The sequence below is a fragment of the Panulirus ornatus genome, chromosome 58 (assembly GCF_036320965.1).
Source record: "Panulirus ornatus isolate Po-2019 chromosome 58, ASM3632096v1, whole genome shotgun sequence".
Lineage (NCBI taxonomy): Eukaryota > Metazoa > Arthropoda > Malacostraca > Decapoda > Palinuridae > Panulirus > Panulirus ornatus.
In genome coordinates, this window is record NC_092281.1 from 25,822,219 (window position 1) to 25,845,821 (window position 23,603).

At 42.9% G+C, this 23,603-nt stretch overlaps 1 protein-coding gene across 1 annotated transcript in view; it reads left to right on the top strand.

Moving 5' to 3' along the window:
* Positions 1-17,819: 17,819 nt before the first annotated feature.
* Mpi (mannose phosphate isomerase) overlaps positions 17,820-23,603 on the top strand; it is a 29,253-nt gene continuing 23,469 nt past the window's right edge. The window contains exons 1-2 of the mRNA XM_071695593.1: positions 17,820-17,851; positions 18,000-18,107. The gene's annotated coding sequence lies outside the window, so the exon portion shown is untranslated. The remainder of the gene's footprint in view (positions 17,852-17,999; positions 18,108-23,603) is intronic.

Below are 23,603 nucleotides of genomic sequence, written 5' to 3' on the forward strand. Positions count from 1 at the left end.
AGTTAACGCCTCCTGGTCTGGTGGCTATTTTAAGATCAAAAATGGAAGTCTATTGATATCCGACGATTATCTGTCTTATGTGACACTAAGACTATCGTGTTCACTTCTGGAAACTTTCTATGGGAATACATATATATATATCCTACATTTTTCTCGTGGAAATTAGTCACGTTACGGAGATAAGAAAAAAGTGGTTTTGATGGGCAGACGAAAGATTTTTGTAAAACTTGGGAGGGATTTGAAAGTTTGCACCGTGTCGACGGGAGAGGTGTGGAGCCAGCGTGTTTATATGGGCGTTACCGAACCCAGTGTGGATAGCAGTTCCTGAGGGAAAGGTAACGATGGTACTTAGTGATGGCTGTGGTGTTACTGTGGTGGTGATGGTGGTGGTTGTTGTGATGGTTGTGGTATTACTGTGACTGGTGGTTACAGCTGTGATGGTTGTGGTATTACTGTGGTGGTGATGGTGGCTGTTGTTGTGATGGTTGTGGTATTGCTGTGTGCTGGTTATAGATGTGATGGTTGTGGTATTATTAGTGATGGTTGTTGTATTACTGTGGTGGTGATGGTTGTTGTATTACTGTGGTGGTGATGGTTGTTGTATTACTGTGGTGGTGATGGTTGTTGTATTACTGTGGTGGTGATGGTTGTTGTATTACTGTGGTGGTGATGGTTGTTGTATTACTGTGGTGGTGATGGTTGTTGTATTACTGTGGTGGTGATGGTTGTTGTATTACTGTGGTGGTGATGGTGGTTGTATTACTGTAGTGGTGATGGGGTGACTGCAGCTGTGGTGATGGTGGTTGTAGCTGTTATGGTGGTGGTATTACTAGTAGCAGCAATGGAGGTGGTTGTAGACGTGATGGGTGTGGTATTACTACTGGTTAGTGATGGTTGCAGGCGCAGTTGTTTAAGTGGTTGTGATGTTGACAACAGTCCAGTTCAGGTAATGCTGGTAGTCGAGCTACTACTTCAACTACCTTTAAAACTACCAAAATCACCCGCCCCATGACTACGGCAACTACCATTGATACCATTACCTTAACTACCATTAGTACCATTGTCACCATGGCCGCAACCATGGCTCGGTATTTAGTTAAACCTCAGATTATTAAGTTATTATTTACCTTGGTTTAACCGTTGGCAATACAGAACGAGCAGATGAAAGATCAGGCGTTTCTTCTAGACCAGTGACCTTCAGGTACAAACACGTAACTCCTCGAGCACGAAGTACACACCATATCCAAGGACGTACCGTCGTGCTCAAGGGGTCGCACCATCATGTTCAAGGGTCGTACCGTCGTGCTCAGGGTCGTACCGTCGTGCTCAAGGGACTTACCATCGTGCTTAGCTATACAGTGACATCCCTTGCTTGTAGTAACCTCCAAGAGCCATACACACCTGCCTGGGAGAGGCTGTGAGCGACGCAAGGTGTAGTCCAGTCTGCCTCATGGGGTCCAGCTAGTGTGCCAAGCTGGTTCTAAAATCAATGTAGGACGGGCAGAGGACCAGCGGTAGTGGTGGTGCCCTGCGGGTGTTCCTAGGCTCCCGCAGGGTCAGTGATGGAGTTGGACACTGTACATGGCTTCCTGCCTCACCCGGTAAGGTATTACCTATTTGTAACTACGTGTTTGTACAGTACGAGGAGGGAGGTCTGCACAGCATTTAACATGTCCTCTTACAATTAAGAATTACTTCAAACTCTCTATCGGTGGAACGATAGTGAAACAGTCAGGGAAAAAGCCTCATTCTTGAAAATAGATATACGAGTGATAGAGAAGGAAGTATATTGGTAAGACGTTGCTACGCCAGAGACGGCGGTACACTCCCCTCCATTTTATACGACGTCACTGGTCTAAACAAGATGCGCGTACCGAGCGTGTCAACATTCACAAGCGCTGGGCACGTGAATGACGCGGATAATCCTTTGGGCACTCGCGTTCCCTTCCTCTTCCCTTAGCTCGTTCCCTGAGTCCACAATGCTTTCGTCGTAACATTGCCTCCTCACGTCTCCCTGGACAATTTTCTTGCCCAACTTCCAGTTATGTGTTTGTCTGGTTCTGGATCCTCTTCAGCCTTCAGAAGACTATCTTATGTTAACCTCAAGACCTTCGAGGATTTTATATGGTTGGCATGTCTCCTTCAGCCTTAATTCTTCCAGCGTGGGGAGGTCGAGGGCTTCCCTCCTCTTCTCTCCGTATCTCCCATCATTTGGGTCCGGTACTAACGTTCATTCTTTTGGACGCTTCCCAGGAGTTCTATTGTGAGGGAACCAGACTGTTGCGGTATGTCCGAGCTTAGGACGCATCTATGTTATGTAGTCCTTCCTAAACATATCACTGAACTTTGAAAGGTAACTTTCTCATGGTCCTCCTCACATGATGTTGTGGTGACATACTGAGCAAGACGTCAATCACGGGTCCCTTTCACAGTACGACTCTTGTGATGTATGCTTCCCTCACTTGGTTACTCAGTCTGGTCTGCTCTTGATACGTTGAACGACATGACACTGACAAAATCATGCCTAAATCACTACCATCTCGGGAGAAACGAGTATAGAGGAAGAAAAAGAATCAAGTCATTGATCAGAGCTCCTCTGTTGTTTGTAGACCTGACGCTTGTAGGTAGAAAGGTTGTAGTAAGAGAGGAACTTAAAGAAGGAAAGGATTACCATAGCTTGGCTGTTTGAGGGAAGGTGGAGGTATCATAACGGTCAGTCCCCTTGTTGCTGATCTCCACACAAAAAACTATGGGAAACAGCAGCCAGACTCGTGTCTCGGGCCCGAGCTTCTATGAAAAGGACACCTACAGACACTTCACGAGAGCAGGCTGCGCTCTGCACTTTCTAAGGTCAAATTTGGTTAGCCCTTCGTCTGACCCTCCTGTGGTGTATATAAGTCTCCGTAACATTTCACAGTTCTTGTTACCTCGGACTTCTTTCATGACCTCGGCATCACCATTTCCATAGATCAGAAACAGTGATGGTCTCAGCACTGATCCCTCAGGTACCCCGTCTGTTGCCATGGGCCAGCTTGCGAGGAATCTCTTGTTGTTTGTGTTAAGGCTTACATATACACTCACACATTATATATATATATATATATATATATATATATATATATATATATATATATATATATATATATATATATATATATACACGAACAAAGTGCATATAAACGCGCGCCTTCATAGAACATACAAACCTCCAACGGCCAGGATCGAACCTGTGTGTGTGTGTGTGTGTGTGTGTGTTAGTCTCTATCGACACGTTTATAAGTTAAGTTTCACTCTAGGATGACGTGATAAAGCCTTGGCTAAGATAACAGCAAATGAAGAAACGGCGTTGAAGCTGACCATCAGCGTCGGCAGGGCACTCCCGCCCTTGGTGCCCTCCGCCCGTGGGAGCATCACGCCCCTCGCGAGACAACGCAAAGATTTCTGGCCAGTAAAAAGCGTGAGGAGGGAGGGTCAGTCAGGGTCGCGCCAGCCTGGCTGTCACAATCAACTAATTCACGATGATGTGATTACGGGCGGTGGCCCGGCCAGCCGCCCTCCCCCAGGCATGACCTGCTGCTCCTCCCACCACCTCACACACACACACACACACACACATACCTTTGTATTCTCCCCTCACCATTCCTCCCCTTTCCCTCACTCGCTTGCCCCCCTTCCCCTGCCTCTTCCCCTTCCCCTGTTACAACGCTGGGTGACCGAGGCCTCCGTGTGTCTGGGCTACAGCAGCTGCCGTCTCCCGTTTTTAATTAGGTCTGACTCTGCAGACATGATTACGGGAACACACCCCCCCCCCCCAAGTCCCTCCAGGGATAAAAACTAATTTCTCGGAATCTCTTCCTTTACAATAATCACTTCCAGCGACTCGTGGAAGTAGAGTAGAGAAGCTGTGTACAGCAAGCCAGTCGTCCCACATGGTGTCTTCCTGGATGGTCATTAACCCGAGCGACGACGACCAGAGACGTTGACCTTTGACGTGGTTAGTGGCCGGACGGTATGTGGTGGTGTCTGCCGTGCCGTGTGTGATGTAGATTGGCCGCTGGGGGAAGCACGATGCCAGGGCGGGGGTCACTTCTGCCCCAGTGAGTAGGAAGGGGGGCAAGGCTTCCCCAGCGCTGCGTCCTCCCACAGCAACACGTCATCCCTAGCACCACTCCTCCTCAGCAACACGTCATCCCTAGCACCACGACCTCAGCACCACGTCATCCCCAGTAACACGTCATCCCTAGCACCACGTCATCCCCAGCAACACGTCATCCCCAGCACCACGTCATCCCCAGTAACACGGGCATCCCAAAAACCCCGCATCCCCAGCACCATTCCTCCCCAGCCCCCAATTTATCCCCACACCACGTCATCCCCAGCACCACGTCATCCCAGTAACACGTCATCCATAGCACCACGTCATCCCCAGCACCATGTCATCCTCAGCACCACGTCATCCCTAGCACCACGTCATCCCTAGCACCACGTCATCCCAGTAACACGTCATCCTAGCACCACGTCATCCCAGTAACACGTCATCCTAGCACCACGTCATCCCAGTAACACGTCATCCTAGCACCACGTCATCCCTAGCACCACGTCATCCCAGTAACACGTCATCCTAGCACCACGTCATCCCTAGCACCACGTCATCCCAGTAACACGTCATCCTAGCACCACGTCATCCCAGTAACACGTCATCCTAGCACCACGTCATCCCTAGCACCACGTCCTCAGCACCACGTCATCCCCAGCACCATGTCATCCTCAGCACCACGTCATCCCTAGCACCACGTCATCCCAGTAACACGTCATCCTAGCACCACGTCATCCCTAGCACCACGTCATCCCTAGCACCACGTCATCCCAGTAACACGTCATCCTAGCACCACGTCATCCCAGTAACACGTCATCCTAGCACCACGTCATCCCAGTAACACGTCATCCTAGCACCACGTCATCCCTAGCACCACGTCATCCCTAGCACCACGTCATCCCAGTAACACGTCATCCCTAGCACCACGTCATCCCCAGCACCATGTCATCCTCAGCACCACGTCCTCCCCAGCACCAGGACATCCTCAGTAACACGTCATCCTAGCACCACGTCCTCAGCACCACGTCATCCCCAGCACCATGTCATCCTCAGCACCACGTCATCCCTAGCACCACGTCATCCCTAGCACCACGTCATCCCAGTAACACGTCATCCTAGCACCACGTCATCCCCAGCACCATGTCATCCTCAGCACCACGTCATCCCAGTAACACGTCATCCTAGCACCACGTCATCCCCAGCACCATGTCATCCTCAGCACCACGTCCTCCCCAGCACCAGGTCATCCTCAGCACCACGTCATCCCAGTAACACGTCATCCTAGCACCACGTCATCCCAGTAACACGTCATCCTAGCACCACGTCATCCCTAGCACCACGTCATCCCCAGCACCATGTCATCCTCAGCACCACGTCATCCCAGTAACACGTCATCCTAGCACCACGTCATCCCCAGCACCATGTCATCCTCAGCACCACGTCATCCCAGTAACACGTCATCCTAGCACCACGTCATCCCAGTAACACGTCATCCTAGCACCACGTCATCCCTAGCACCACGTCATCCCCAGCACCATGTCATCCTCAGCACCACGTCATCCCAGTAACACGTCATCCTAGCACCACGTCATCCCAGTAACACGTCATCCTAGCACCACGTCATCCCAGTAACACGTCATCCTAGCACCACGTCATCCCTAGCACCACGTCATCCCAGTAACACGTCATCCTAGCACCACGTCATCCCAGTAACACGTCATCCTAGCACCACGTCATCCCCAGCACCATGTCATCCTCAGCACCACGTCATCCCAGTAACACGTCATCCTAGCACCACGTCATCCCAGTAACACGTCATCCTAGCACCACGTCATCCCAGTAACACGTCATCCTAGCACCACGTCATCCCAGTAACACGTCATCCTAGCACCACGTCATCCCAGTAACACGTCATCCTAGCACCACGTCATCCCAGTAACACGTCATCCTAGCACCACGTCATCCCCAGCACCATGTCATCCTCAGCACCACGTCATCCCAGTAACACGTCATCCTAGCACCACGTCATCCCAGTAACACGTCATCCTAGCACCACGTCATCCCAGTAACACGTCATCCTAGCACCACGTCATCCCAGTAACACGTCATCCTAGCACCACGTCATCCCAGTAACACGTCATCCTAGCACCACGTCATCCCCAGCACCATGTCATCCTCAGCACCACGTCATCCCAGTAACACGTCATCCTAGCACCACGTCATCCCAGTAACACGTCATCCTAGCACCACGTCATCCCAGTAACACTCAACAAATTTATACCTATGAAATTTGAGCACTCACCTTTATTCCCTTTGTTTTTGTACAATGGTCCTATGCATGCATTTCGCTATTCCTCAGGCACTTCACCATGAACCATACATTGAATATCCTCACCAACCAATCAACAACACAGTCATCCCTTTTTTAATAAATTCCACTGCTATACCATCCAAACCCGCCGCCTTGCTGGCTTTCATCTCCCGCAAAGCATAAACTAACAGAAGGCTTGCTGGTTGTAAAGGTAAGATAATGAGTTTATTAAGAAATTTCAAGGGGAATTAGTCTCGCTTCTTCGGGTGATTGCAGAGCCTACAGTGGAGGGTGGGAAGGTTAGAGGAAGAGAATTCCACGGCTCCCCTGCTCGAGGAAAAGAGGAGACACCATAATGGTCGATCCTCGTGTGGTTGTTCACGTTATTGTGGAAAGCAGCATGCCATTGTGTGCTGCGGGTTATGATCTCAGGTACTGGGCACATCCATAGAGGGTGCAAGAGTCGCGGTAAGTCTAACACCTGTGGAAAAGAGAGAAAGAGAAGCAACATTGATGACGGACAGAGGAAGATATTATAAAGGAGAGGATAGCATGAGAGTTGACGAGGTAGCAGACAGAGGTGTGAAAGAAGAGTAGCCCAGATATGCGAGAAGTAACTACTCTACAGTGCAGGGAAGGAGGCTCCTTTATGTGTGTAAAAGCTGCTCGAAAGAAATCTGAGTGCAGAAAACGGACGAGAGAAATGCAAATAGAAACCGTGTTTATACACTGTTGGATTTGACCGAGTTAGTTTTTTCCTGTTTGGAGATGCTGCTAAAGTCAGAATGAGGGGATGAATTACGTTCAGTACGAGAAAAAGAATAAGTATCAAAATAAGAAGGGAAGGGGAAGTGAGGCGAAGAATTCTACGTTGAGTGGAATCATCAGTGTTACAGTATAGTGAGGGAAGATCCTTCGGGGAGAGAATAAAACGCAGGCGACGAGACGGAGCCTGGGGGACGCCACTGTTGACAGGCGAAGACGGAGAAACCATTCCGAAAACAGCTGCCGCCAGAGTGTGTCTGGAATGAACAGAGACTAGCAGAAAAGCCACGGGAGGAAGTTTAGTAGGTGAGGGCTTGTGCAGGACTCTGATAAATGTCTTAAAGACGTCATGGGTTGCGAAAAGATATTCACTAAAGCACCTGAGAGAGGAGGACTAGAGGTGGGTCATACAAGAAAACGAAAATACAAGTCTGAAGTCTTGATGGTCTTGCCTTTGGCCTAGCCCTTATTTAAGATCAGATCAAATCCCACGCTCTTATCCAATGTGGTCGTACCGCCGTGCACAAGGGTCGTACCGGCATGTTCCAGGGAAGTATCGTCATGCTCAAGGAATTATGAGAACGTATCTTTATTAGAAGAAGAAAAAATTCGGTAATTATTGTTCAGACTTTAGGCCATAAAAGGTAGTGATGACTAGGCTAGTGCTTGACGGGTCCTCCAATAAGCTGTGTGTGACGGCTGACGTCCCCAAAGATCTTAATTGTTCTCGGTCCGGTGATGTATGAGGCACAGGTCGGGGCCAGGGGAGAGGCGGCGCCGCTCCTCCTCCCTCCATCACTTGATGTACTGTCTCGTATTTTTGTCTCGTCCCGTGAAGGGTGACGCGCGGATTTAAGGGCAAAACATTTCCGACTCCCGGGAGTCTTTAGTATCTGCCTCGCTGACCGAATCATCCTGGGAGAGAGGTTGTGACTTTTTTCCCTCTCCAAACAGTTTGTTACAACCATAGAGTCAATGTTGCAACTGTCTTTTTTTCTCTTTTTTTTTAACTTTTAATAGAGTGATTGCAGACGTAACCAAGATCTGAATCAATCGAGGGTTTCCAGCTCTGGCGCCACGAGTGGATGAACGAAAAGCTGGGGAAAAGGTAGCTTCATAAAGAAGCGATATATTTTGAACTTTCCATCAAAGCCAGTTAAGCGATGACGTTTATACAAAGCACTGAAGATTTTCATTTCGTTTTTTTCTCGATTAGAATTCTGGGTACAATTAGTAGAAGGAAAGTAAATGCATTTTGCTGGATTTTAATGGCTGTCGACAACTGCCGGTCAGTAATCGTCTGTATCTCGATGGATTTATTGGCTACCAACGGTGCTTCAGATGCAGGTGGTTGGAGAGGAAGCAACGAGTATGTATCTCTCTACGGTGTTAGTTTGAAGGGAAGGGTCTTGGCAGATGAAGAATTTAGGAGAGATTTATCGGAGGGTTCCTCTTGATGATGCAGAGAAGAGAAAGATAGGAAAAGAGTACGAAAGGTGGAGGGGTTCAGTCCAGTAGCTTCATTAGCAGTCATACAACATAAAAATTATCTCGACTGTTGATTGATCGCTGGTCAGAAATTGCTAACACGCGTTTCAAACTACACAAGGTTATGGTATCAAAAGATATGCCAAAGCTGATAATCGAGTCATAGGGTGGGAAAGGAAGCCTAGCTCTTGGTGTATTAATGAGCGTGTGGAAGGAGAGGTCAGTGTCTGTTTAGGGAGAGTTGGGTCTGGAGGTGCAATAGTCCCAGTAATGTTGTATGGGTACAAGTCTTGGGCTCTCAAGTGCAAAAGAAAGGAAGGGGTGAGGATGGCTAATCATGTAAGTCATAATAGGGTAAAAGTAAAGTGTGATAGTAAGCATAATATTGCTAAGAGTGCTAACCAGGGGTTACTTAAGGATTCTGCTCACACGTAACTTATTAGTTTTAATCTTTATGAAACGTACTTCTAAAGAAGAGAATGATAGGTGGTTTAGTTAATGTTACCTAACCTGTAGACATAAGGATGATCCCTACAGGTGCTACATTCAGCGCTTCACATCCACTGGGCCCACACCTGCTCCTCGCAAGTTGGTGTTTAAGATTCGCCAAGGCGTAGCCTAACTCGGGCCTACGTCTTTAAGCGGCCCGTCGACCCCTTTTCTCCCGTTGAGCCTCCGTCGTCGTCAGAGCAACACTCTACCCTAACACCTTCTCTCCTGACCGCTGAGCATCAGTCAGTATGTCCAAATTAATACAGAAGTCTCTGTCTTCGGAGAGATGTAATCATCTGCTTATCAACATTTAATTAGCGATCGCTGAAATGCAGTTAGATCTCATAACAGCAATGCATCCCATGCGTGTGGTCTTTTATTTTGCTTTAGTCTTCGCTTTCATTTAGAAACAGTTTAAGAATCAACCATTCCATTTCTTTTTTTATGTGAATGCTGAGACGGCACGGGCAACTGTGGACCTAATTAAGGCCATCACATTAACACTATATAACACTATAAGCAAAAAAAAAAAAAATATATATATATATATATATATATATATATATATATATATATATATATATATATATATATATATATATATATCATGCATATCCGCCTTTTCCCGCGTTAGCGAGGTAGCGTTAAGAACAAAGGACTGAGCCTTAGAGGGAATATCTTCACTTGGCCCCTTCTCTGTTCATTCTTTTGGAAAATCAAAAATGAGAGGGGAGGATTTCCAGCCTCCCGCTCCCTCTCCTTTTAGTCGCCTTGTACGACACGCAGGGAATACGTGGGAAGTATTCTTTCTCCCTTATCCCCAGGTATATATATATATATATATATATATATATATATATATATATATATATATATATATATATATATACACACGTATACACACACACTACACACACACACACACACACACACACACTGTTTCCCACGTTAGCGAGGTAGGGCCAAGAAAAGACGAAGAAAGGCCACATCCGCTTATATCCATTCTCTAGCTGTTATGTGTAATGCACCGAAACCACAATTCCCAGTCCACAACCAGTCCCCACAGACCTTTCCATAGTTTACTTAGGATGCTCCACATGCCCTGGTTCAGTCCACTGACAGCACATCGATCCCAGTACACATCATTGTTCCAATTCATTCTACCCCGTTCACGCCTTTCATCCTCCTGCATGTTCAGTCCCCGATCGCTCAAAGTCTTTTTCACTCCATCCTTCCATTTCCATTTCCCTCCACTTTTGACACATATATCCTCTTGTCAACTTTTTCCCCTCTCATTCTCTCCATATGTCCAAACTATATCAACACACCCTCTTCCACTCTCTCAACCACACTTATTATAACCACACATCTCTCATGCTCTTCCATTATTCATTCGATCAAACCCCCTCAAACATTTCATTTCGAATACATCCACTCTTCTTCGTACAGCCTTATGTATAGCCTATGTATCACACCTATATAATATTGTTGAGATTACTATTCCTTCAAACACCCTCTCTCTCTCTCTCTCTCTCTCTCTCTCTCTCTCTCTCTCTCTCTCTCTCTCTCTCTCTCTCTCTCTCTCTCTCTCTCTCTCTCTCTCTCTCTCTCCACAGATAACGTTCTCTTTCCACACATTCTCCATCGCTCCCAGATACCTAAAGCACTTCACTTTCTCCCGTTTTTATCCATTCAAATTTACATCCCAACTAACTTGTCCCTCAACCCTGCTGAGCCTAATGGCCTTGCTTTTATTCACATTCATTCTCAACTTTCTCCTTTCACACACACTTCCACACTCAATCACCAACAACTGCAGTTTTCACTCGAATCTTCCACCAGTGCTGTATCATTGGCGAACAACAAATGACTCACTTCCCAGGTCCTTTTATCCCCCACAGATTGCATACTCGCCCCTCTCTCCAAGACTCTTGCATTTACTTACCTCATAACCTCATCCATAAACATATTGAACAAACATGGTGACATCAAACACCCCTCCCACAGACCAACCTAAACCGGGAAGCATTCACGCTCCTCTCTCCCTACTCATACACAAGTCTTACACCCTTGATAAAAACTTCTCTGCGTTTAGCAGCTTTCCTTCCAAACCATATATTCTTAAGACCTTCCACAAAGCATATATATCAACCTTATCATATGTCTTTTCCAGATCCATAAATGCCACATACAAATCCATTTGTTTTTCTAAGTATTTTTCACGCATTATTTATAGCGAACACCTGATCCACACATCCTTTACCACTTCTGCAACCAAAGTCCTCCTCCCCAGTTTGATACTATGTACATGCCTCCACCCTCTCAATCAATACCCTCCGATGCAACTTACCAGGTATACTCAACATACTTATTATCTTTAGTTTGAACATTCACCTCTATCCCCCTTGCCTTTATACATTGGCATTATACATGCTTTCCACCAATCCTCAGGCACCTCACCATGATCCATACATGCACAGATAATCCTTACCATCCAGTCAACGACATTGTCACCCCCTTTCTTAATGAATTCAACTGCAATACCATCCACTCCCGCCACCTTGCCACATTTCATCTTCCGCAAGGCTTTCACCACGTCTTCTCTCTTCACCAAACCACTCAGCATGACTCCCTCACTTTGCATACCTGCCCGACCAAAACACCGTACATCTGCCACTCTATCATCAAACACAATTAACATTCCTTTAGAATACTCGCTTCATCTTCTCTTCACTTCATCATTACCTATTGTCGCTTCCCCTTTTGCACTCTTCACCGATGTTCCCATTTGTTCTCTTGTCTTTAGCACCTTATTTAACTCCCTCCAAAACATCTTATTCTCCCTGAAGTTTACTAATACTCTTTCACCCCAACTCTCATTTGCCCTCTTTTTCAACCCCTGCACCTTCCTCTTGACCTCCTGTCGCTTTCTCCTATATATCTCTCAATCATCTGCATTCGTTCCCTGTGAGGCACCGTCCAAACGCCTCTCTATTCGTTTTCAATGGGAACTTTACTTCTTCATCCCACCACTCACTACCCTTTATAATCTGCCCACTTCCACCTTTCTCATGCCACATGTTTCTCTCGCACATGCTATCTATGCTTTCCTAAGTATATCCCATTCTTCAGCCATCCCACTTCCTTCATTTATTCTCAGGTTTTGCCATTCTACACTTAATGTCTCCTGATATTTCTTCACACAAGTCTTTTTTTCCAAACTCTCACCACTCTTCTCTCCCTGACAATGGTTTCTCTTTTTCGAAAACCTCTTCAAATCTTCACCCTTTCCTCCACAAGATAGTGATCAGACATCACATCCGCTGCCCCTCTCAGCATACTTACATCCATAAGTCTCTCTATTACAACGTATACATATATATACATACATAGACATATACATATATACACATGTACATAATTCTTACTTGCTGCCTTTATCCATTCTCGTCGCCACCCCGCCACTCATGAAATGACAACCCCCGCATGTGCGCGAGGTAGCGCTAGGAAAAGACAACAAAGGCCACATTCGTTCACACTTAGTCTCTACCTGTCATGTATAATGCACCGAAACTACAGCTCCCTTACCACATCCAGGCCCCACAAAACTTTCCATGATTTACCCCAGACGTTTCATATGCCCTGGTTCAATCCATTGACAGCACGTCGACCCCGGTATACCACATCGTTCCAATTCACCCTATTCCTTGCACGCCTTTCACCCTCCTGCATGTTCAGGCCCCGATCGCTCGAAATCTTTTTCACTCCATATATATATATATATATATATATATATATATATATATATATATATATATATATATATATCCCTGGGGATAGGGGAGAAAGAATACTTCCCACGTATTCCCTGCGTGTCGTAGAAGGCGACTAAAAGGGAAGGGAGCGGGGGGCTGGAAATCCTCCCCTCTCAATTTTTTTTTTTTTCTTTTTTATTTTCCAAAAGAAGGAACAGAGAAGGGGGCCTGGTGAGGATATTCCCTAAAAGGCCCAGTCCTCTGTTCTTAACGCTACCTCGCTAATGCGGGAAATGGCGAATAGTATGAAAGAAAAGAAAAGATATATATATATATATATATATATATATATATATATATATATATATATATATATATATATATATTATCGACCAACTTCTAGAGGAGGATGAAGAGCTGGGTTGACTGTGGACCAACTGCTGCAACCAGGATTCGAACCTATCTCTCGGTACTGAGCAGCCTGTGAATGCATCACGGTCAGTAACGCTGCCCGTCACTCCTTTGCCTTTCATTTTCTCTCAGTTATTTTAACTTATTTTTCAAAAGATTTCATTTAAAGAGAGGAGTTTAAATTTAGGATCAGATTTAGCGCCCCGTTTAAAGAAAATGGGCATAGTATCGTTTGTTTTAAAGGGCTGCGCATTAAGAACAGTCTCATGTTCGCTTTCGGGTTTCGTATCGGATGTAGTCCACATCGTCCTGACACCATAATGTCCAGGTATCTGAGTTACGTTCAGGCTCTCGAATCACCCTGAAATTCTCCTATTAACCCCTGAAGAAGGCAGAGAGGCCCAATGACGTGCTAAGGGTTGGTCCCGGGGTGTCAGCAGGCCCACGGCGCGCGAGTTTAGTGTGTGTGTTTGTGTGTGTGTGTGTGTGTGTGTGTGTGTGGGGGGGGGGGGGGGAGGACTGAAAATATGAAAACCCGATTTTCTCTAAATTATCGCAGACCCCGATATTTGGGGAAGGGGAGGAGGGTAGAAAAATGAGGACATGCGACTTTCATCAAATCATCCTCGGGACCGATAGTTAGGGGATCCTAGAAATGGGAGGGTTCTACCGTCTTTGAATCATACCAGGGACCGTTAGTCTGGGCAGCGTTAGAAGATCCAAATTTTACGATTTCCAATCCCGCCTGGCCCTGGAGTTGCCACCTAACCTATTGGATCATGATACAAAAATATCGAGGATCTGATATATGACATCTCTTAGGAAGCGTATGTAATCGACAGTGATTACGAAACAAAAGAATAACATAAAAGACGCTTTCGATTATGATATACAGTATAGAATCCCTTTCCAGCAGTAATACGGTCATCTCAACCTCATACCGCCTGTCTTCTATGGCACGGGTATGATATGTCATCAGTTTTCTCTTGAAAGTGCAGCTGCATCTTGAAATTATTAGTTCCAGCACCTTTGATGTCACGTCTCATTCCGATTGGCAGTTTTCCTCTTTCCGGGTCATCTAATTAGTAAGTCTTGCAGGGGGCTTCCATCTCGGGTCTTTACCAATAAGAGGAATTTCTCCCGAGGGAACCAATATATCTGCGAAATCAAGCTTAAATGATGGGGATTTTTATCAAAACTCAGATAAGTAACGCAGGGTATACGCATCATATGTTTCGTCCCATAGGTTTGCGCTCATTGATCTTGTTTAATCTATAACGATTCCTATTTGTCCTTGAGACTTTGTCAGTGTCGAAATTACCTTATATTTGTCTGAGATTTAATGTTTATTAAGGTTGATTCCATCAATGCTTACTTCTTCATAGTTCTAATACAAATATCCGCATCCTTTATTGCAATTCTACCAGCGTTCCATTGCAGATGTTTAACGTTTTCCTCAAAGATTTCATAACTTATTTCTTGCGGTCTACGGTAGGACTGACAATGAGTAATAAGGGACAATGTGTTGCCGAGGAAAGGAAAGTTAAAAAAAAAAAGCAAGAAAAAAAAAAGCATCAAGATCAGAAATTTCGGCTTTTGCAAAGACTGACAACCTATGACGATAACTTGAAACATAACTTATAACAAAGATAAATATAGTCCAACTGGTGTAATAACAGTACTTAATTAGCAGTTAGCAAGAGCAGACTTGTTTATAACACGTTCTTGACTAGAAATTCAAAGCTTCAGCTCACCCTCTGCACTAGAAACAGAAAATGGAAGTGGATAACTAATGCTTTCAGGTTTTCTGTGTTCCACTTGCAGGTCCTGTTTCTGGTGCTCATATTGGGCAGCTCTAGTACTAATGGAACAAAGCTAAAGCTTTCGTGTTTTATGAGTATTGTAGCAGAAAAAAGGGCCCAACTTTATGTTGAACAGGCACAAAAAGAGATGATGTGACATCCTACACTATGGGACAAACCTACGGAAGGTAGGACCTGATGTGTGATTTTGATGCTACAAAAGTTGTGATGAAGTACAAAGAATCATAAGTAATGTATTATTAAAGTGATTTGATAGTAACACTAGTTAATGATTAAACGGTACATAACAGAAATATCAATATCACTGGCTTTTTTTTCAGCTAGGACAAGGAACAGAATGGTTCAGTTTCCAGTCCAAACAGCCTCAGCAGTCCCACCCCTCCTGCACAAAAAGAGCTCAGAAAATGAAGAAAGCGAACTTGTAGGTCAGCAGCTGCCATGAGACTGGAGGAGGATCAGGGTACCGAAGTGAACCCATTATTGCAACTGACACAGACCGCATATGAAGGCAGTACTCTCTTTCTTTTACTATGATTTTAAGAGAATATTTACGATATCATACACATTCCATAAACGACAGTGGCTCCTTAAGATGTAGATAGGTAAAACCTGTGTGACATCATAAGATATTGCTCTCCCAATTCTCAGACTTCTGGAAAAGAAGAGACCTCACAGCTATACTACAAAGGAAGTGACAGTTACACTGTCTCAGAGTCCATAGTTCTAGGAGAAAGATTAAATAAAAAAATTTTTTTCAAAGAAGATTGACAAATGAAAACACTTGAGTGGTTATTTTACAGCGGGAAATGTGAATTGTATTCTGTTTTCTGATGGAATAAAAGGGACTTATGTGTTAAAAGATGATCTCAGATTGAAAGAAACCAGATGAAATTTTTATATCATGATAATAAGAGAGTTCAGATGGTCGCAGTTCGGAATATTCAAGGCAGGTTAATGAACTGGATGTTCATGACACTTACCTGGGAGAAGAAATTCTCAAAACATTAGAGTATTGGAAACAGATCCTTGGCTGATTATATGATTGTTAACTACCTTCTGAGTAGTTAAGAGGTTTTGTATTCAGAAGACACGATATTAAGGTCAGTCCATTGTGGTAATAATATGGAACAAATGGAATTGACTTTTTTCAAAAAAAAAAAAAAATGTCAAAGTTACAGTACCAAAGGAAAAGGAAGAGTCATATTTGTTTCACAATGACTGTGATGAACTAATTGATTATATTCTCTCTGTTGAAGTACTGTCACTGATAATCAGAGAAAGCAGATATTCTGAGTCTGTTTATTCGTCTCTCGATCTGGTATATTGCGACCATATTTCAGTGAAACTGTCGGGGTATCTGAACGTTTTCTAACTTTTTTAGCCAATGTCTCCTACACAGGTATCTATACATAAGAAGACTGAAAAGCTTCTGAAGGAAACGATAATGAGATGTAAAGTAATGAACTCTAGAGGACATGTATACGAGAGTACTATGAACATGGGCGGAAAGCTTGCTATATTAACTCCATGTATTCAATTAACCTCGTTTTGGCACCTCGTCAGAGTGCTGCAGAGAGACACTTGAGTATTTTACCTTCCCCTAAGAATCTTATATATAGATGAATATTTCTGGGTTGATCTGTTGGAATGTTTGCAGACTACTTGACATTAAGACAGTACAAGAAACCTGTTGGTCAGCAAGCTTTGGTTTGCCAACAAAGCAATGTACAGAGTTGTCAAGAAATGAAGAACTGCATAGAAAGACTAAATAGCCAATAAGAAAGTTTGTCAACCAGTAACAAGATACACCGCCCAAAGCCTCTTTGCTAAAATGCATGGCAGATTTGGAAAACAATCAGACCGAATTCATCACGTTTTATGAATACTTCAAACAGAAAACTTTGACATATACCCTTAGAAAGGGTTCTAAATCTAAATATTACGATTATGTTATTATCGTGTTATGTGGCCCAGACAAATGAAACTTTCAACAAATTTGTCATTGGTCGTCTAGCTTGGCACATTTCATCTATATGGCTTCAAGAGATTTCTGAAGCTGCTTCGCTTACTGTTTTGGTTACATCATAAAAGTTATACAAACATGAGGATTCGTACCACCTGTTGACCAGCTGTTGCAGGGCATTTGGAGTTTTGGGGTGGGCTAAGACGGTATACCCAATTTTGTTGAAATATAATTTCCATGAAACATTCAAGGTTCCTCCTATTAAGGATACCAATGAATGTAGTCACTAGCAACACTTAAACAGATAAGAGAGTACATATTCCTCCGTCGGATCACAGTAGAGTGAAACACTTTTGGGTATATATCATCTGAAATGCAAATCCTTGATTTATATAACAAAGTGTTAGGAGATTTAATGAATATGTTTGTTCTAAACTATTCATCAGACTGAATAATAACATCCAGTAATTCCCACCAAATATCTTTCCAACAAAAAAATATTTACATGGACTTTTTTGGAGATATGGGCATTGCAGCTATTGTCTCTTGTAAGTCGTAATGCTAAATCCGCACTAGTATATTTGCTTCTTCTTTTTGATATAGAGGTACTTATGGACATATAATGATATACTGGTACTTATAGAGGCCTTCTTTACTTTCATTAATCAAATTTAGTTTTAAGAACCAAAATTTCGCGCGTATAGAATGTAAACAAACAAGCAGAACACCTGCAGACGACGTTTCGGGGTAGGTTTGCACTCATTATTGTCATTTATTCGGTAAAAGCATATATAAGCAATATAATACATTAATGATATTTAAACGATGTCCAAGTGTTGATATGACTAGTGTGGTCACCGGAGTTAGTTCATTTTAGCAGTGTTGTGTGTTGTAGGTGGGAGGGAGTCAACGGGCCGGAACATTTGACGTGTTACCTCCACAGTCAGCGGCCGGTCACCTTGAACGTCATCTGCTCCTGCTGGCCACTCACCGGAACACACAGGTTAGGCAATAAGAATTAATCCACCATGAAGTATCGTATAATTCCGTGGTGCTGTCAGAATTGATTTTACGAACGTAGATCAAGAATCAAATGGTGTAATAACTGAGGTTATCAAGCAGACGGAAACGACACCAGTCAACTCATCACATACTGCTTCCTGCTAAATCATTCTTAGTATGCATGTAAATTGTCCAAGTTTTACTCAACAGTTACTAGTTCATCATGGCCCTTTTAACAAATCATGCAGAATCGTAGTCTATTAAAGTTGAAGCTTTATTTTCAGTAGACAGATGGTCCAAAACCAATTTCAAGTTGAGAACGGCTTTTCAAAGAAACTAGGTCAGTCTTTGATGAATGACAAGCTTTCACTTGTGGCCTAAAAATTCTGTACTGTGATTTTCGGTTATTCATTAGTAAATGCAGAAAATGGTATCATAACTGTAATATCAGTTTGTTCCAGAAAGTCATAACAGTACCTTGTGAATTATCAGCTATAATATCAGTTTGATCTAGAAAGTCATGATGGTAGTATGTTGAGTACAGTAGGTGGGGTCATCAGGGTCTATGTATTTAAACTTTATGATTGCATGATAGACGACTTATGCAGACATGTATGCGCTTTGGGTCAGTCTTTAGACCACATAACTCTATTTTGAAGTACATAAAGGTACAGAAGGTTTGCATACTAATATACTATGAGTTTGAACTTTAAACTTTATATCATGCTTTGACCCACTCAGCAGGCAGTTGGATAAATCCAGGTATTTTGATTGAATGAAGGTCATTTATCCAGCCTCTCTTGTCTCGATTGATTATTTTACTTTATGAAAGGTCCATCCCAGCCCATCTGGAATGCTACTAGCCATATGCGGATGAGGTTGTAACAAATGGATTGTATAAAAGCCACATGTATCTAAGAACTCCCACTTCTTATGCAGAACAGTGTCATCATTGTATTCTTAAGATTCTAATTGAACCAGTTTGGCTACTGGGGACATGATGCATTTGTAATTGAAATACCTATGTTTTCAGTACAGGGAAAGAGTTCTACACTCATGGATCCTCATCTATCATGTAGCCCTTTAAACCTCAAAAGCTTGTAAACTGACAACAATTACTGTCTCATTAGGAAGTTTATTCTGGCTATCGACCACCCTAATACAAAACTGGCACTTGTTAAAAAATTTTCTAACTAGCTTTTTGCCCAGCTTTTTTTCATGGCCATTAGTTATGCTGATGCTACATCTTTTGGAAAAGTGTATATTATCAATATCATCCAGCTAATTCAGAAGCCAGAAGATTGTTAGCTGGTCCTCCATCTCACTTCTCTCCTTCATGGTGGAGAGGTTAGTATCCATGAGTCTCTCATATTTAAGTCTGCTTAGTTTAGATACCATCTTAGTTCCCATCGCTGTACCCTCTCAATCTGATGTTTGTGCTCTTCTAGGTGCAGTGACAAGACTTGCAAGGCATAGTCCACTTTTGGTCTGATATATGTGGTGATTAATTTAATGAACATGTTCTTTTCCATCCACTTGAATGTGATTCTTATGTTTGTCTGCAGACAGTTCTCCTAGTGTGTAGCTATGACGATGGATTAGGCAGGATTGACCTCTAGTTCTGTTTCACACACAGATTCCTGTAATTTACACTCACTGCAAAAAGCTCCTCCTCCCCCCATATTTTTTCATATTTTTTCAAAGGCAATGTCTTACTCTCATTTCAGTTCTTTTCCATCTCTCCTTTAGCCTTGATTACCATCTGAAGACGTCTGGGTATGGAATTGGCAAGGTTTGTGAGGTATTCTAGGTCTATGTTTTGGGTCCATAGGGTCTTAATCTCCTGAATGAAGTGAGACACATAAGGTGTTAAAGGAATGAGTTATGTGAATATACATTCAGAGCACACAGTGCGCTTAGATATCTCATGTATTCACATTGTCTTGCTTCCAGGCAAGAATTCAGGCTTTGTCTTTAGAAAGGTAAGAGCCAACTATGTTGAAGCACAGATGGAAGAAATACAGCACCCATAAGAGAAATTCCAAAAATTAAGTGGCAGCCAGGAGGCATAAAGAAGGAATATTCTTTCCTGGAGATAGCATGTGACACACTGAGACAGGTTGCTGGTGCTCACACTGTTAGAAATGCTAGTCTCAGCAACCATTTGTAATATGATTTTGCCGTAAGAGCGTCACATGCTCATACCCATGATAAACATTGGTTGTGTATCACATTTAGAAATATATAGGGGATGGACAAGGCTTTTTGCAGACTACATTTCCCATGAGGGAATTAATTCACAGAGGCTGTCTATTGCTCTATTCTGGCCTTGTTACCTTGTACTTCCTTAGTTTAAATCTTATACATTTTCCTGACCAGCTTTGTAGTATGTTCAGGTCCCATGTAGAATGATGCAGTTATCATCATTCTTTATATCTCTCATAACCTTGACATCATATGCAAATATGGCCCAAGACTAATCCCTGTGACACAATACTTTTAACCCCCAGCCCACTTTCAGGATGCACCTCTTACCTGTGTTCTTTGCTCTGTTCCAGTAAGGTAGTCTTCTATCCAGTGAACAAGCCTACCACTTTTCCCTGCCTGTTGACCTGGCTTCTTTATCAGGGGGTTTCTGACAGTCCAAGAATAAACAGTCTACTCATCCTTGTGTTTGATCATAAATGGAGCTCACCCTGTTATAGAAATCTAGAAGATTATTTTATGACCTCCTTTCCCTGAACATGGTGACTCCCAGTTAGAAAGTTTCGTAATTGCAAGTAGTTGTTCATTTCCTTTCAGATTATCTTTTCAAGTGTTGTACAAACCACACTTTGACATGTAGCTCAGAGAAGTTCTCCTATCTCCTTTTTTAGATATAGGCACATCTTTTGCCCTTTTCCACATCTTTAGAACTACCTGTTCCTCTGGTAACTTTTTAAACATTTCCATTGGTTTAGCAGATGCCTCTGCACTTTCAGCACATTAGAGGTTATTTTTTCAGGACCATGGGCCTTGTTTGAGTCAGGTTGTTTTGATAACTTTATTATGTTATTTCTTTTGATTTCCATATCTTATATGACTTCATCCCTCTCCCACCTTGGTAGTGATAGTGTATTTTTCAAAAGACTTTTTTAAACTTGTCATTCACCTTCTCGCATATTTCCTCATCATCTTCATGAATTCTTACCTCTAATTCCATTAGCCTGATAAACTGCTCTTTAGTGGATGCCTTGTTCCTGATCCCCCCATACTTTGCTGTACTCATTCCTAGCCCTCCTGTATTTTTCTTATGCTTAATAGCTGCATTGTTTTTCATATATCATGGACAATACACCTTTGAGATCTTTTGCTTTATGACATTTTTTGTTGAACTAAAACTCACTCTCTCTTTTGATCCTCTTCTGTTGGCTGCCTTGGATACCCATGATTTGACCCCTTTATTTTAGAATTCTGTAACCAATCAATATTCTCAAAAAACTGATCACTTCCACATAGTTGCAACAACTCTACTTTATCCTCAGGCCCTGCATCCCCACTATTTCATCCTCCGCCACCACATATGACAAAATTTGCACTACATCATCACTGTTTCCAACAGGAGCATTATACTTCACCTATTTTATTGTGATACTGCAGTGCATAAAGACAAGGTCATATACAAACAATTGATAGCCCTTATGATTTATTCTGAGAGTTGAAATTGTTGTGATTTCTTCCACTACTTTTGTTTTTGTCCCTTAGGAACACTATTGAAAGTTCTTTCACTATACCAACTATAAAATTTGTATTTAGCAGTGAAACATCAATACATTTTAACAGTATTCAAATTTTGATTTTAGAGAAAGGAATGATCATGTGAATTTTGTATAGAAATGGTATCTCAAGGGCTTCAAGCAAATGGAAATTTTGGGGTATACCTTAGAGGTAAGGTTTGTATATCATTGCCGAGAATTTCCAAAGTTATGTGAAATGCAATCTAAGTAGAGTTGATCGTTTAGTTAGTTTCCATTTTGTAAGATCTTTCCTCAGCCATAGCTTTCTTACCTTGCTCTCGTATTATGTGGAAAATGTTTTGTTATATATTCTCTCCGAAAACAGAGGAAGAATGATTGCAGCTATATAAATGTTTTCAAACCTTTGTAATGTTATTTTGTCATATTTGCCATATTTGCCATCCTTTATTTTGTGTACGCATTAGCAATTTTCAATAGTTTTGAAAATGTTTCTAGTGTTTTTTTATCAATTATTGTGATTTGTATATTTCAGGGGTCAAGTCAATTGGGAGGTAAGTTTGAATGGAGAAAAACTGGAGGAAGTAAAGTGTTTTAGATATCTGGGAGTGGATCTGGCAGCGGATGGAACCATGGAAGCGGAAGTGGATCATAGGGTGGGGGAGGGGGCAAAAATCCTGGGAGCCTTGAAGAATGTGTGGAAGTCGAGAACATTATCTCGGAAAGCAAAAATGGGTATGTTTGAAGGAATAGTGGTTCCAACAATGTTGTATGGTTGCAAGGCGTGGGCTATGGATAGAGTTGTGCGCAGGAGGATGGATGTGCTGGAAATGAGATGTTTGAGGACAATGTGTGGTGTGAGGTAGTTTGATCGAGTAAGTAACGTAAGGGTAAGAGAGATGTGTGGAAATAAAAAGAGCGTGGTTGAGAGAGCAGAAGAGGGTGTTTTCAAATGGTTTGGGCACATGGAGAGAATGAGTGAGGAAAGATTGACCAAGAGGATATATGTGTCGGAGGTGGAGGGAAGGAGGAGAAGTGGGAGACCAAATTGGAGGTGGAAAGATGGAGTGAAAAAGATTTTGCGTGATCGGGGCCTGAACATGCAGGAGGGTGAAAGGAGGGCAAGGAATAGAGTGAATTGGATTGATGTGGTATACCGGGGTTGACGTGCTGTCATTGGATTGAATCAGGGCATGTGAAGCGTCTGGGGTAAACCATGGAAAGCTGTGTAGGTATGTATATTTGCATGTGTGTGGACGTATGTATATACATGTGTATGGGGGTGGGTTGGGCCATTTCTTTCGTCTGTTTCCTTGCACTACCTCGCAAACGCGGGAGACAGCGACAAAGCAAAAAAAAAAAAAAAAAAAAAAAGATATGTCAGTTATTACATACTTTATATTTATGCCTTACTTTTTTTCTGCAGTTTTTGAGCTTTTTGGACCTTGCCAATTTTTGTCTGGTGATGTGGTAGTTTTGGATAAATCATATGACCCTGTAACCCACCATGATATGTAGTTAATAGTGAATGCTTCATAAGTAAAAGTTGTGTAGTAGAACAGCACTTTTACCTGATTATTCTCCAGATATTGCATTTCAGGTAAGAATAACAGGGAAGAAGAACTAGGTTTTAGGTAAGGATGACAAGGGAGAAAACTTTGAATTTTTTTTTGTCTTATGAAAGAAGTGAACTTTGATAGATCAAGTTAGACTTTGAATAGATAGGACCCCCATATGTTGAGCCAAAGTTGATATACCAATTA